The sequence below is a fragment of the Apteryx mantelli genome, chromosome 1, assembly GCF_036417845.1.
Source record: "Apteryx mantelli isolate bAptMan1 chromosome 1, bAptMan1.hap1, whole genome shotgun sequence".
Taxonomy (NCBI): domain Eukaryota; kingdom Metazoa; phylum Chordata; class Aves; order Apterygiformes; family Apterygidae; genus Apteryx; species Apteryx mantelli.
In genome coordinates this window covers 133,772,590-133,788,120 of record NC_089978.1, presented here as the reverse complement: position 1 = coordinate 133,788,120, position 15,531 = coordinate 133,772,590, and positions in this window count along the sequence as shown.

Sequence of the window (15,531 nt, the reverse complement as noted above, 5' to 3'; positions counted from 1 at the left end):
GTCTTTAAAAATACATGGCAAAAGATCAAAATGCTGCAGTTGACCAATATTTTCAATCTATAGGAAGGGTTGCAACATCCTTAATCAAAATGCTTTCCTCCATGATGTTGAACACTACATTTGCTGTCTGTTCACCACCAAACTGACTGTCTAAGGGCCACAGTTTCTCATGGTAGCCATCGTTGCACCTACCAGCATACCAGACTCTTGGGCTAGTCTCTTCTTCCATGAAGCACCAAGCAGGTCAAAAAGAGTCCGACACAGGCACATCATGGGAGATGTAATCCAACCAAAGAGCCTACACCGCAAGATAGAATAGCAAGTGCATGGGCATATTAGAACTGCTTTTATGATTAGTCTCTCTAGTATCATGGGCAGGTACAGCTTTGCTTCACTTTAGCAAACTGAAATATTTCAATATAGACCAAAAGTAAAACATATGGTTTCGATTCTCTAAACAGGAAAAATCCTGTATTAAACAAGCTTCCGTTAAAAAAAAAAAAAGTTTTCTGTTGAAAGATCATTTCAATGGGAGATTCTCAACCAACAGACACAGCCTCAGATTTTTCATGAGCTGAAATTTACATCCAAATGTTGTGTAGCACAAAAAACAAATGCTTCATAGAGGTTTAATTATATTGGGTCAACAAACACACTTTTATCAGTCGTGTTGTAATCACCCTCTAAAAAGAGATCTTAAATTTTTATAACAGGATCTCTTCTCCATATTAATATGCCAATGACTTCTAATTGCATCAGTATCCTTTAATTCTTTACCAGTTATGTCTCATATGAGTCTTTCTGTAATTTGCCCTGGGATTGGTGCCAGGCTAATCTGCCTGTGTTTATTTGAGCAATCCCATTTATCCGCTTGAACACAGGAACAACAACTAGCTTTTTTCCAGTCATCTGGTACTGTCTGAGTGTTCCATGACATGTTAAATATCAACAGGAATAGCTCAGAGCACTTCTCAGCAAATCCTTTTAAAGCTCTCTAGGAAAATGTACCTGGTCTGTAGATTCTAAAATGTTTAATTTTAGTAATTGTTTAAAACCTTCTCAAGTTGTTTTTGGAAGTATTTTCAGAGTTTCACAGGGAAGAAAGACCCATCAGACTGTCTTCTGAGACCTCTTGTACATCACTGACTGCTACATTTTACTCAGCTACTTCTGTATCAAGCCCCAAGACTTTAGCCTGACCAAAGCCAAGGGCAAGGCACAGCAGAAACCTCAGATAACCCCCCATGCCAATATCTCTGCAATAGCAGGGAAGTGTTCAATGAACATGAACATCAGTCCAGCGAATAAAGTGCACTCTGTGCTGCAAAAGAAGGTAAAAACCCCTCCAAGTCTATGCCAGAATGACCTTGGGGAAGTCCTGTCTGCATCTCAAGTAAGTCAGGGACAGTGATCTTGAGCAAAGCAGCATGGGGTATCCCCAGGCATCTGAAACAGAAGCTTCCCTATACCATGTTGGAGCACAGTTCAGCTCCCACTGAAAGAGCTCTCTTTAACTCTAGGTAATTTCTCAGGCCTCAGAAAAAAGATAAGCAATCCCCCCCCCCCCAAAGTTACTTCCTTCCCCAAAAGTTAAAAAGCTGATCAGCTGAACACCAAGGAAAACCTCCCTTCTGATATCTGCAGGGAACTAGAGCAAATCCTGATGAACCCTATTTGCTTTCAGTTGTTGCTCATCTAGAGAGTTAAACAGAACAAAAGGAATTTTGAGCATACTGCGGGCAAAGGGAGATCATTCTTCTAACCTGACACAACATTCTCCATTTTACCCAACCAAGGAAACAATACTGGCCTTTTTATTCACACCATTTCCACAGAGAGCTCATGTTGATGCATGTGACCTTCTCTAAGCCATTGCTTTCCAAAACGCAGGCTCTCATCCTGGAAACTGAACAGGCATTTTTGAGTCTCAGGATTTTTCCATATCTCTATCCTCTGCTAATTTTGGGATCTAGAGTGAGACTCCTCCAATGCTTCCAAATTTTCGCTGATTCCCAAGATTTGTGATAAGAGTATTGTTCAGGAAGCTCCCTTTGCTACTCAGAGGCTCTTCTGTGTTGAATTTAGTAGCTTCCGTCTCACACCCTCCTCTGATACAGATGGGGAGCTTTATACTTCATCCATATCATTGTAAATAATAAACTCATCCTCCTGCTTTATTTCTATGTAGAACAGAAAGACAATATGGACTGAATATCTCTGACTTACAAATTTTATGTTAAAACTACCTATATCTGACCAAGGCTTTCTATTTTGTTCCTAATATATTTTAAAGCATTCTCTTAAAAGCCATTGTCACTTTTATTTCAAAAACTGCTTTGTTTTGACTTATCACTCACATATTTTTAAAGTATAAATTATATTAATCACCTTTTACTTCTCCTTTTTCTATCTTTTATGTAACAGCTTGTTGTTTAGTCACTGTTCTCAGACAGTCTTTTAACCCAGCTGATTTCCATTCAGCTATATTTCTATATACCCAGCTATATTTCATCCATATCCAGCATCCATCCATCCCCAGCACCCCCCCACGTATTTCCACGCATACCCAGAATCCATCTGCTATGAGATCTGCAAAGAACTCCCAGGCTTAGCCAGCCTTTCCCAAGCTTTTCAATTAGAAATTCTTACAAGCTTTGGAAAACGGGCCTTTGAAATTTCAAATGTAAATTTTACTACTTCATGCCATTCTGTCTGCACACAATAAATACACTTACCTTTGCAGTCACTGGTACTCAGGCAACCAGTGACCCTTAAGTTAGTTACTAAATCTCTGTCCAGCACAACAAGAGTTGGTACTGAGTTACTCCATCCCAGTTGCAGGATACCCTGGGAAGTTACCACCTATTATTTTTAGTAAGTCTTAGAATTTTTGTCAATGGTCATGAAAGTCTAGCAAATGCTCACCAGGTTCTTGTCAGCCAGACATCTGTCAATCCCTATCCTTAGTGACACCAGTTAGATCTTTAATCCATATGCATTCAAATATTTCTGATTCTGAATCAACAGTGACTCTTCAGTACATCACAATCTCTCTGATGTCAGGAGACACGTTCTCAGCTCTGCTACCTCTGCTTATCAAGTTGTAACTATCAATTTTAATGTCCGTGTCATAAAGGACACCTAGTTTTTTGGTTCTAGGGTTGATGGAGCCGAGTTCAGTTATTATCTCCTAAACAGGTGTAACAGACAAATCTTCTCTTCATTCATGCACATGGGATAGATTTCTTAGAAACTGGACCCTATCAACGGGTTTGAGAAAAGTGTTCAGTGTCTTTAAAAGTTCATGCCATGTCTGAATACACAGTCATCTCAGGTCAACTGTGGCCATTGTGGTCCAACCTCACACTCACCCCTTGCCTTTTGAAATAGATCTCTGCCTCTGGCCAGAGCTCAAGGGGACATAACTGGGAAGATTTCCTATCATTTTGAATGTGTGAATATGAGTTAAAACAATTTTTTAAAGTTTATGTGAACTCAGGTCTTAGTTCTGACCTTATTACTGTAACAACATGGCCTACAGGATTAGTTACCCCCAAGGCTGCCTACAGCCAGTTCTTAAACATATGGGCTCTGTTTTCTGCCGCAGATCCCTGCTCAGACCTCTACCTCTCCCATAGACTTGTTTTTTCAGAGCAAAAAAGAGGATAAAGTGATTTAGGAAGAGTTAATGCCCCTGAACAGATGCACCAGTAAGAGATGTGACAAAATGTCAAGTGGAATGTGCCTGAGGGCTCGGAATTTGGCCACGGACGCAGCAGATGAGTCCCCAGGATGGCATGTTCCCCAGAGGCCCAGTGTGCCTTGGTGACAGCTGTGATTTTTATGGCCCAGCTTCGATGACAGTTGGGGAGGGGTCAGCTCTGCTCTTTTCTGACAGGAATTTGGTTTGTCATCAGATTCTAAAATTCCTCTGATTTATGGCATCAGCCATGGCTAGTTTTTACTCAGATGTCTGTCCTCTCCCTATTCCCTGTGGACAAGAGACTGGTGGAGGTTGAGGTGCAAACATTAACGTTCAAATTAAAATAATCAGAAGGAAAAGAAAAGTGGTAGATCATGATGTAATAGGAAACACTGAGAATAGCGAGCTCCAAAAATCTCACATTAAGAGCACTTTGTCTGAAAATGCACAGAGCCATCTGAATACCAGCTATTCAGCTAACGTCTATACGTCGTTCTTTTCCCACCTATAATTTGACAGACTTGTGTGTGTTGCCCAGCATTAAAAACACAGAGAAATATACCAGAATTGTATCCCTTGGTACCATGTTCCCTCATATTTCCCAGTGACAAAGTAACTTCCCAGAAAGATGATCTGCAAGTGTGCTTGGAACAAAAGGTTTAAGAGTAGGTGTCGAATGCCTCCAGCCATGCAGGGTAAGGGCCATGTCAGCACAGCACTCCTCAGCTCCCATTCGGTGTGACCCTTGTGTGCATTTTCTTAACACTCAGCAGGGAATCCATGTGGCACTTCCAGATGGTCATTAAGGGCACAGGTAGCTCCCATTTCCCTTCTGGATTTTCTGACGACTTAAATTTTTTTCAGGTCCTGTAAAATGCAGTAGCACAAACAGTTTCCCTGCAAGTCAAAAGCACAACTCCACTAGCATCAGTATTTAATTTACATTCTGAGAGAAAATGACATAAAGTAAGGTAGATCCATTCTCGTGATTCTTTCAGCTACCACCATAGCTTGCAACAAGGGATGAACAAGGTTGCTGCTTCCAAAGGTCACCTTCTCACTCTTACCTACCTCACAGGTAGAGCTCTGTCACCAGCTGATGTTAACTGTGTCCTGCTAGGAAATCCATTTCTGTTCGGCCTTCAGAGTAGCTGGAAGATCCTAAGGTGTGGGATATTCTCTGTGGAAGTGAACAAAGAGTCCTGAAGGGGACAATTAAAATATCTGAGACAAGAAGAAAGGGCTGATTCTGAAACAGTCTCCCTGCAACAGTGAGAGACGCTAGCCCCAAACTAATGCAGTTGTAATCACAGCATTATAATGAAGTCCTAAAATGGGTACAAGAAGCCCATGTAAAGGGTTGAGGTTCTGCTCCAATATTCCTCATAAACTGTGCCATAAGTGTGGCTGCACAAGCCTGGGACAGGGGCTGTAGAGTTCATAGTTCACTTTTCGGAGGGCAGACAACAAAAATGTTCGAAATCACGGGATACCCTGAGACTGAGTATGTGCGCTTGGCCCAAGAAGGTCTGAGCTGTGGGAATTCCCAGCACGGCACTTGAGACTCTTTTAGCAAAATACATGTATTTACTGCCTGGAGTAAAAAAATACTGCAGATGCACCATTGTTCTTACATCCTCTTGCCCTTGGGACTTACACATTTCTCTCCCTCTTTCCTCTTTATATTCTGCCCCATGACATTTTTAGCAGTCTGACTAAAAGTTCCTTTCATTCCTATTTACTCAAGTTCTTTGTGTGCTTGTAAAGGTACAGTCTGACTAATTCTCCAGCAGTCCATTGGTCTTCCCAGGCAAGAGATGTAAAGATGTAATTTTCTGCTGTAAATTTCTAATGTAAGTGGGGGAATATATAAATATATATAGAGATATATATTCAACTATTTTGTACCAGACATGAAACAAAGGAATCCCATGCTCATATTTCTCATTGAGAGTTATCTGATTACAGGGTTTTAAAGCATAAATATACTTTATTTCCCCACAACTGGCTAAAGGGATTTTACATCAGCTTTCCCACAAAAGCAAGAGACGATGCTTGAGACAGTGTTTGGTGAGTTTTTCTTTGCCAAGGCAGGGGAGAAAATGTAAATATCCCAAAAAGTAAGAGAAGCAATTCAAGCTGATCAAACATTTTTTCAACCAAATAAAAACCCTGGGAGAATCACAGTAGAGCAACAGCACTAGGAAGCTTAAGCCAGATCTTCACCCTCAGAAGAGAGAGGGGACACAGAGCACCACAGGTGGTCTATCACTACTCCTATGGACCCAGAGAAAAACTGAACTGGCCCTTATAAGAGGAAACATTCCAGTTCAGTTTCAGCTCTGGTTTGGGTCTATTGAAAACCTTATTTCAATAAGAATTGTTAGATAAAGTCAGTCAAGACATCTCAGTAATTCTGGCAACATGAAAAAGCTCAATAGCTTTGTTATCCATCCATCAGTATAAAAAAAACCTTTGAAATATCAGAATTTTCTGATGAATGGGTACTGCAGACTTCCACTACATTTATGTAGAATGCTTTTTTTTCATTTGCCATCACAGGGCTGTAGTAGTCATTTTGTAGCATTTCTCACAGCTAGTTCTGTGAGAGAGAGGTATATAAATGGCAATAGAAATCCATACCAGAGGGACTGTTCTTCTTCCTTTATGGCTATTTTGGTTTGTGTTCCAGTTGTCATCCTGATATATGAGTGCTTAACCAGATAAGAAGAGCTCTCTAAAGACCTGGGGATGCTATGTGCAACTTGGAGACAAGACTGAAACTGGAAACATCAGTACCAGATGAAATGGAAGAATAGTTTTTTAATGAATATTCTAAATATTTTTCCCTGAGTTCAAAGTAGCAGAGTCTAGTAGGTGCAGTCCTCCTTCTGTTTCCCTAGTTAGAGAGACAGCAACACCACAGGACAGTCATTGGGCAAAATGACTGGCCAATGAATTGCAGGGGAAACAAAGGACCAACTGCTGAAGCAGCAGTGCAACTGTTAACACAATCAGAAAATGTGAAATACTGGTGACAGAGTCTAAAAGATTGCTGAATTCCATATCCATTTGAACAAGCAATCAGAATTTCAGTACCATCTATCTGCCTCTAGACTCTGCAACACTTCACTTTTTTTATTCTGAGAAATGTTTTCCAGATTTCCCCTACTTCTGCTTCTTGCCAGTGATACAAATACCACAAGAGCAGTCTATCTCAAAGTGTTCTGGCAAATAATTCAGGTGTTGGCTAGGACTCCAATGCATATTGGCTAAATTAGGCTTTTATAACGTGTCAGCTAGCCCCTGATAGCTACCATGCGGTGATAACAACTATTCAGTCCAAGACTGAACAAGATGGAGAAAGCGCATGTGTAAAGAGGGAATCCATCTCGGAAAAGATGCTCTCATTCCTATACTTGCCATAATTCATATAAAAGGGGTGCATTCAGAAGCCTGGACTGTTAACACTAAATGAGGTCCTGCTCTTCACAGCCTCATACTTATGGGTTCATCAAGGGCTCTCTTTTTGTCACCACTATGTTTCCATCTTTTTTTTGTGCAACTTAGCGATGTGGAGATGGAGAGCTCAGTGCAACTCACACATCTCTTTAGAGCAGCTAATGGTCTCACAGTCCACTGGAGAAGATTGATTGTGTCAAAGTGAATGGGCGGCTGCTGATCAGTCTCACTGAAGACAAGGTTTGCACTCAAGCGCCTTTAGTTTGAAGTTACACGTCAGATATAATTTAATACTGGGAACCTAGAAGTGTGTGACTGGACTTTGGAGAGAGTTTAACCACTCTGTTCTGCATGTCAAATTAACTACCCAGTAGTGAGCTCCCCTGGCTAAATGATTGCCTGTTGGCCAGCTGCCACACCACAAAGCTCCCCATACAACCATCTCAAAAATGGAAACTTGTTACTCTGGAGCTGCCCTGTGAATACCTGTTTTGTCAAGGCTGGAGGGAAATATTTGGGGCAGGCAGGCTGAGAAAACAGAGAGGTGTTGGGTGTCAGAATTGATTTAAATGGGCTGCAGCTTTGTGCAGGAGTGCTGGAACTCGGCAGCCAGAGAATGGAAGGTAGCCAGGGTATGGATGTTCAGAGCAGAAGAAAATGCTTTAGAGATAAGCCTTGGATGCCTGAGAGCTTCATTTGGACGAAACAACAGAGCATTTTCTGTTCCCCATTGACATGTGAGGCCTTCCTAACCTTCACAAGCTTTCACAGGTAGCAACTGCATTCACTGGAGGGCCCCCAGTGTACTGCTTCTGGCAAATCAATGGAGGTTGGTCCCCAGGTGCCCTGCAGGCTGAACTGCCTGGACACCTGATAATTATGAGAATGACAGATTCAGGCCTCTGCAAATGACCGTTACTCAAGCCAGTTGTAGAGTTAACAGTGTGCTGCAAAGAGCAGGCAGTGACAGCTCACTAGATCTTCCTAAATATCCTTCGAGGGTGCTGAGGGCTTCTGGTTGCTTGTCCCCCAGAGAAACTCCCCATGCTATGCAGACCAGAAGACCTATTGGAGCACACCACATCTCCCTTGTTCCAAAGGAAACCAGGTTGGACAGGGGGTTGTGAACACCAACTTTCATCCAGCCATGCAATCAGGATTTAGCCAGAGGACCCAGCAGCTGGAAGGTGGTAAACTGGCATGTCTCAGTAAAGATCTACCCATGACTTAGAATCACAGAATCCTTCAGGTTGGAAGGGACTTCAGGAGGTCTCTAGCCCTAACCCCTCCTCAGAGCAGAGTCAGCTCTGAGATCAAACCAGCTTGCCCAGGGCTTGTTCCAGCAAGGTGTTGAAAATCTCCAAGGATGGAGACTGTACAACCTCTCTGGGTAGCTTGTATCACTGCTCAACTGTCCTCATGGAATGAACTTCAGCCACCTGGGAAGTTTTCAATGCTTATAAGTCACCAGAAGGCTGAGAAGAGGGAGGAGAACATATTCATGAGTCATGACAGAAAATGCACCATTCTAAGTCAACTGTTGACCCTATAGCCCTTGTATTGGCCATGGCCACCCAAAAGATCACATCAGCTAACGTAATACAACTAGTCTACACCAGATTTTCTCAGACCATTGACTGCTGTCATGATGCCATGAAGTGAGCTCAGTCAAATAAGTGTAGGGTAAAACATAGTTGCTTATGCACTATTAAGCAAAGGAGCTCTGTTCTTGCCATTTACGGTCTCAAATTTCTGGGGTTAATCTGGGGTGCATCATGCAGTTCCATACTTTCAGGATGCTAGAATTAGACCATTGGGCAAGGTGGTCTCCTGGGGAGTAGTGTCTTTCCTGCTGTAGCTTTGTCACCAAGAAATACCGCTTTTCTTCTATCCTCCTAAAGCCTCATGCTTCATTAACCATACAGGTACAAGTGCCTGAACACTATAAAATGACTCCAAGATGTTGCCATATTGGAACCAACACAACCATAGCAAAAGCTGTACAGATCCACAGATCCAAGAAATCTAGAGAGATTTGTGTGCATGTGAAACCCAGGGGTAACACATTGTGTCTCTGTGACCAAAGGTCTACAGGAATGAAACTGAATCTTTGTTCTTTTGCCCCCATGGTGTGTTGTATGACACACTGTGCAGTCAGAAAGCACAGATCTGGGAAGCAGATATACGTACCTGCCATTTTGTTCAAGTAGCCATATTCTATAGGAATATTTTCTTAGGATGGCACTTTCAAATTATTTTTCTTCCCCAGTTCTCCAATTTCTAATATCCATAGAATGTCACCTCCAATCTACTAGAACATAAAAAGGGTTGGGACAACCAATAGGCACCCTAGAAAAACATGTTAGTGCCTCTATTCATTTTACTCCACTTCCAAACTTATTCTGAAACTGTTGCCAGACTTGGCAAAGTTGCCTACATTAAATTGTTTCCTGCCTACCTTGCATCACAGAATCACAGAATCACAGAATCGCTGAGGTTGGAAGGGACCTCTGGAGATCATCTAGTCCAACCCCCCTGCTCAAGCAGGGTCACCTAGAGCACATTGCACAGGATTGCATCCAGGCGCGTTTTGAATATCTCCAGAGAAGGAGACTCCACAACCTCTCTGGGCAACCTGTTCCAGTGCTCTGTCACCCTCACAGTGAAAAAGTTTTTCCTAATGTTCAGATGGAAGTGTCTGTGTTTCAGTTTTTGCCCATTGCCTCGCGTCCTGTCGCTGGGCACCACTGAAAAGAGTCTGGTCCCATCCTCTCGACACCCTCCCTTCAGATACTTGTACACGTTGATAAGATCTCCTCTCAGCCTTCTCTTCTCCAAGCTAAACAGGCCAAGCTCTCTCAGTCTTTCCTCATAAGAGAGATGCTCCAGTCCCCTAATCATCTTTGTAGCCCTTTGCTGGACTTGCTCCAGTAGTGCCACATCCCTCTTGTACTGGGGAGCCCAGAACTGGACACAGTACTCCAGATGTGGCCTCACCAGGGCTGAGTAGAGGGGGAGAATCACCTCCCTCGACCTGCTGGCAACACTTTTCCTGATGCACCCCAGGATACCATTGGCCTTCTTGGCCACAAGGGCACATTGCTGCCTCATGCTTAACTTGGTGTCCACCAGCACTCCCAGGTCCTTCTCAGCAGAGCTGATTTCCAGCAGATCAACCCCCAACCTGTACTGGTGCATGGGGTTATTCCTCCCCAGGTGCAGGACCCTGCACTTGCCTTTGTTGAACTTCAGGAGGTTCCTCTCTGCCCACCTCTCCAGCCTGTCCAAGTCTCTTTGAATGGCAGCACAGCCCTCTGGCGTATCGGCCACTCCTCCTAGTTTTGTGTCGTCAGCAAACTTGCTGAGGGTGCACTCTGTCCCTTCATCCAGGTCATTGATGAAGAAGTTGAACAAGACTGGACCCAGTACTGACCTCTGGGGGACACCGCTAGCTACAGGCCTCCAACTAGACTCTGTGCCACTGATCACAACTCTCTGAGCTCTGCCATTCAGCCAGTTCTCAATCCACCTCGCTGTCCACTCATCTAACCCACACTTCCTGAGCTTGTCTATGAAGATGCTATGGGAGACAGTGTCAAAAGCCTTGCTGAAGTCTAGGTAGACAACATCCACTGCTCTCCCCTCATCTACCCAGCCAGTCATTCCATCATAGAAGGCTATCAGATTGGTTAGGCATGATTTCCCCTTGGTGAAGCCATGCTGACTACTCCTGAGCACCTTCTTGTCCTCCACATGCTTGGAGATGGCTTCCAGGATGAGCTGCTCCATCACCTTTCCAGGGATGGAGGTGAGGCTGACTGGCCTGTAGTTCCCTGGGTCCTCCTTCTTGCCCTTTTTGAAGACTGGGGTGACATTGGCTTTCTTCCAGTCCTCAGGCACCTCTCCTGTTCTCCATGACCTTTCAAAGATGATGGAGAGTGGCTTAGCAATAATGTCCGCCAGCTCCCTCAGCACTCGTGGGTGCATCCCATCAGGGCCCATGGATTTGTGGGTGTCAAGTTTGCTTAAATGATCTCTAACCCACTCCTCCTCCACCAAGGGAAAGTCTTCCTCTCTCCAGACTTTCTCTCTTGCCTCCAGGATCTGGGGTTCCTGAGGGCTGGCCTGAGCAGTAAAGACTGAAGCAAAGAAGGCATTCAGTAACTCTGCCTTCTCTGCATCCTTCGTCACCAGGGCACCCACCCCATTCAGCAAAGGGCCCACATTTTCCCTAGTCTTCCTCTTGCTGCTGATGTATTTGAAGAAGCCCTTCTTGTTGTCCTTGACATCTCTAGCCAGATTTAATTCCAAACGGGCCTTAGCCTTCCTCGTCACATCCCTGCATACTCTGACAACGTTCCTCTATTCCTCCCAAGTGGCCTGTCCCCCTTTCCACTTTCTGTATACTTCCTTCTTCTGGTTGAGTTTTGCCAGGAGCTCCTTGCTCATCCATGCAGGTCTCCTGCCTCCTTTGCTTGACTTCCTACTCATAGGGATGCACCGCTCTTGAGCCTGGAGGAAGTGATGTTTGAATATTAACCAGCTCTCTTGAACACTCCTTCCTTCTAGGGCCCTCACCCATGGGATTACTCCAAGTAGGTCCCTGAAGAGGCCAAAGTTTGCTCTTTCAGACCATTTCCTTCCTGCTCTTACAGTAGTTTTCTCTTCCTATTCCTCAGGCAGTTACCTGAAGTTTGGAACATTTTCAGAAGGCTCTCTGGCTTACTCTACCTCACAGGAAAGACCTCTTATCATATTTAATTTCTTCCTCTTTCTGATAGCTAATTGTATTCCATGCAAGAGACCCTTCTGAAATCCATTTTGTGTCAAGATAGTGTAAAACAAGTTACACATCATGCTGTATATTGCTATCATATGTTTGCATTTACTTTGTTTGCTTGTTAACACTAGTAAAGATAAGGGTTAGTTACAATCCATTAGAGTTCATCATAGTTTATTTTTACTTTCCAAATACCAAGATGCTCATCTCTCTGTTAATGATGCTGCTGGGCACAATCTATCATGTGATAGTCTGATCTGTCACCCCATAAAGAGTTGAGCTGGTTTAGTCTACTGACTGCCACAGAAAATTCTCCTGTACTCAGCAGAATTAATATGGAGTCCTTTTTGTTCCACAGCTCTGTTAACATTCCTGGTGACCTTGGTTTATCCTTTTCAAACATGTCACTCTGCAGGGTCTGTGAGTCTATAGTGAGAGTGCCATAACTTATCAGATTTTCAGCTTTAGAGAGGCCCATCATTGCACACTTGATATGGCATCTTTGATAAATAGTTGGCTCAAAGATATCTTCTGAACTTGGATATAATACACAGGTGTGTATCAGCACTAGCAACTCTTTAATGTGATCTGATTTTTATGCTTGAGCTGGCAGGTCACTCAGAAAAGATGCCCACATGTTTCTCTATCATCCTGAGCCTTCAGAGAATGTGAATGTTCAACAGGCTTGATAAGGCCACAGTATTAAGCAGACACTACACTGGTATGTAGCATGCAATAGGTTTAAATCACATCAAAAGTTTTAGCTGTCTCTGACATCTAAGAGATCTAGATACGTTTACTGCTAATGAAAAGTCTGTCTGATGGCACAGAAGTCTACAGGAAGACAAGGAAGTCTAAAACTGATGGGTGAGTCTTTCGCCACTTCTCTCCAGGAAAAAAAAATAAAAAAAGTTCACACTAACTGATAATATCTAGGAATAGCAGACTTTTGTGAAGTCCCTAAGATATCTTGAATTACCTTGTGTTGCTCATTCTGCAACTAAATGTCTAATGCTACTCTCACAGGCATTTTCAAAGCATGAGGGCACTTATATGTGTTTTTAACCACTGTTTCTATGACAAGGTCTTTTCAGAAAAAGCTTTACTATTTGATATAAACTCAAAGGGGTAGATGAGGTGTTGGATGCAGTTGTGTGTGTTTTGAAAAAGATGTACTCTAATCTCACAGAAGGCCTGAAGAAGTTATTCAACAATATCAACCTCTGAAGCTATGTCACAAAAAGGCTAAGAACTATGTGAAGGCAAGAAGGTTGTAGGGTTTAGTATGGAGCGACAAACACAGATTATATGGATCATGTTCAGTCTTGAAGGTTTGGGGTGGTACTTTGGTATGATGACACACCCACAAATAGGATTGAAGCAGAAGAATCAAGGATTCTGCTTGTTTGCAAAACGGGATCTTGGAAAAGAGTATCTTGAGGACTCATGAAATGGGACTTGGCTGTTACATGTTAAAAACTTTGTTTCTCTTTTAGTTACTTCTAGAGGGACTTGACAATTGTCATACCTGACTAAATAGGAATGAAACATGTCCTGGTGTCCTCACCATAGCAATGTCTTCCGAAAAAATTGTGTATGTCTGTCAAATTGAACAATGGGAAGACTTTTTTCAGTTTCTGCCAGCAGAAGAAAATGTGTTCATAGTATCCATTTAAATAAGATTATTCTCCACTGTAACTTAATTATTCTCATTCACCCTATAAGTGTCCAGACACCTTTGAATCCCATTTAATTATTGACCCAGTCCTCTCTTGTTATAGTGACCACTATGGATTCATTATGAACCATGTAAAAAGTCTCCTTAGATAAGCTTCTAATTTGATGCTGCCATTCAAATTCAGCAATGCTCTTTGTTCTTGTATAAAGAAAAAGACACCGTTATTATTTTGCACATCATTATCATTTCCCCTCTTCCATGTCTCTTTTCTACACTGATTTGGTCTCTTCACTCATCCAGAAGTCTATCATTCTTACAATCATTCGGGGCAGCTGATGCAAGCTCTTTCCCGGAAGTTACTTGGAGTTGTTCTTCACCTGGACAGCTCCACCTGTGTGGCTGCAGCCCACATAACAGTATGCAACTCAAAGGATCCTACTGGATTTGGATCTGCTGTTTTGCCAGCTGTGCCATTAACAGCAAATTCTCAAATTGCTAATCTGACAGAATGAAATGCAAACATTGAAAGACATTTCAAACACAGCTTGTGAATTTTCACTTGCCCGTCTGAACCATGTGCAAGTATGGGCTGATGTATTTTGGAATCAGAAGCCCAAATACTGCAAAATTCAAATGCTGTAAGCTTGCATGCAGGCAAGCTATACAGGATATGTGTGTGTGAACTTGCCACTGATATCCATTAAGGGCCTGGCTGTTATCTCTGCATGCAAAATCAAATTATACGGATGGAAAATAGTAATTCTCCTCCCTCCCCCAGCAGTACCATGCTTGCAGAATAGCAGGTGCAAGTTTCAAGGGCAGGTCAAGGTCACTTTCAAAATGTGGCAGTTCCTGTCAGGTTATCAAGCGAAGATCATCTTCTCCTTCCTAAAAGCCCATGGCAACACAGACTCCTACCAACAATCAAATTATCTTGCCTTTGCCAAGACTATGGTTGGGTTTCAAAACATTCTTTGTAAATAAAGCTCCGGTAGGACATTAAGTCAGCCTCCTAGGGCAAATAGAGCTGAATATATCTGCATTACAGTTGCCTTTTATGCAGTTAGTGATAGGATGAAGAAGCAGGATGTGCTCCCATCCTTTCTGAGGGTTTTAATTCAGGTAGTGTCATTGTGTCCTCAAGAGCTAGGGGAATGATTCTTCCATATCTACTTGTTTTGGGTTGTAGTCAGCCTGTTTGAAACACCCAGCATTGACGCAGATTGCAAATTCCAGTTAAAATGCTTTGTAAGGTAACTAGACTGCACTGCATGCCAGCTCCAGCCACAAAACAGGAGTGATGAACAATAATGTCACTTCCCTGAACTACCACCCTGAATGGCTGAGAAGAAACCTCAGAACATAGCTGGTCTTCTCATTGTATCACGAAACTCAACACCATCAGGCCACTCCATGTTCGGCGAGGAGAGCTGCAGAACCAAGGGCCTTTACAGAAGGCCCTAACCCTTTTCAAGACAGCAGATTGCTTGCTCCAGCACAGCATATGACCTAAAGTCATCATCCATCTGAGAAACAGAGAGAGATGCCCATCAGTTCCCAACACCCTGAAGTACTTCCAGCTTTTATGGTCCAAGTCTTTATTCCCTTTATTCCCAGACATCTGTGGGACCTCATTAGAAACATACACCCCTTCACTGAAGATTTCTCATTAGCAAAAACAGTTTTCAGCCACTTAACTGGTTTGTAATTTGTTTAAATGTGCAAGTGTCTGGCCACAGTCCTAGTTTTTAATCAGAATGCAAAGCATTTATAAATCACATTTTACAGAGATTGAGCCATACATTAACAGGATTAGCTTTGTCAGCCAGGAACACAGTCATTTCAAAGAACAATGTCAAGTTATTTTAATAGAATCCCTTTTTCATTTAACTTCATTGGCTAATACTC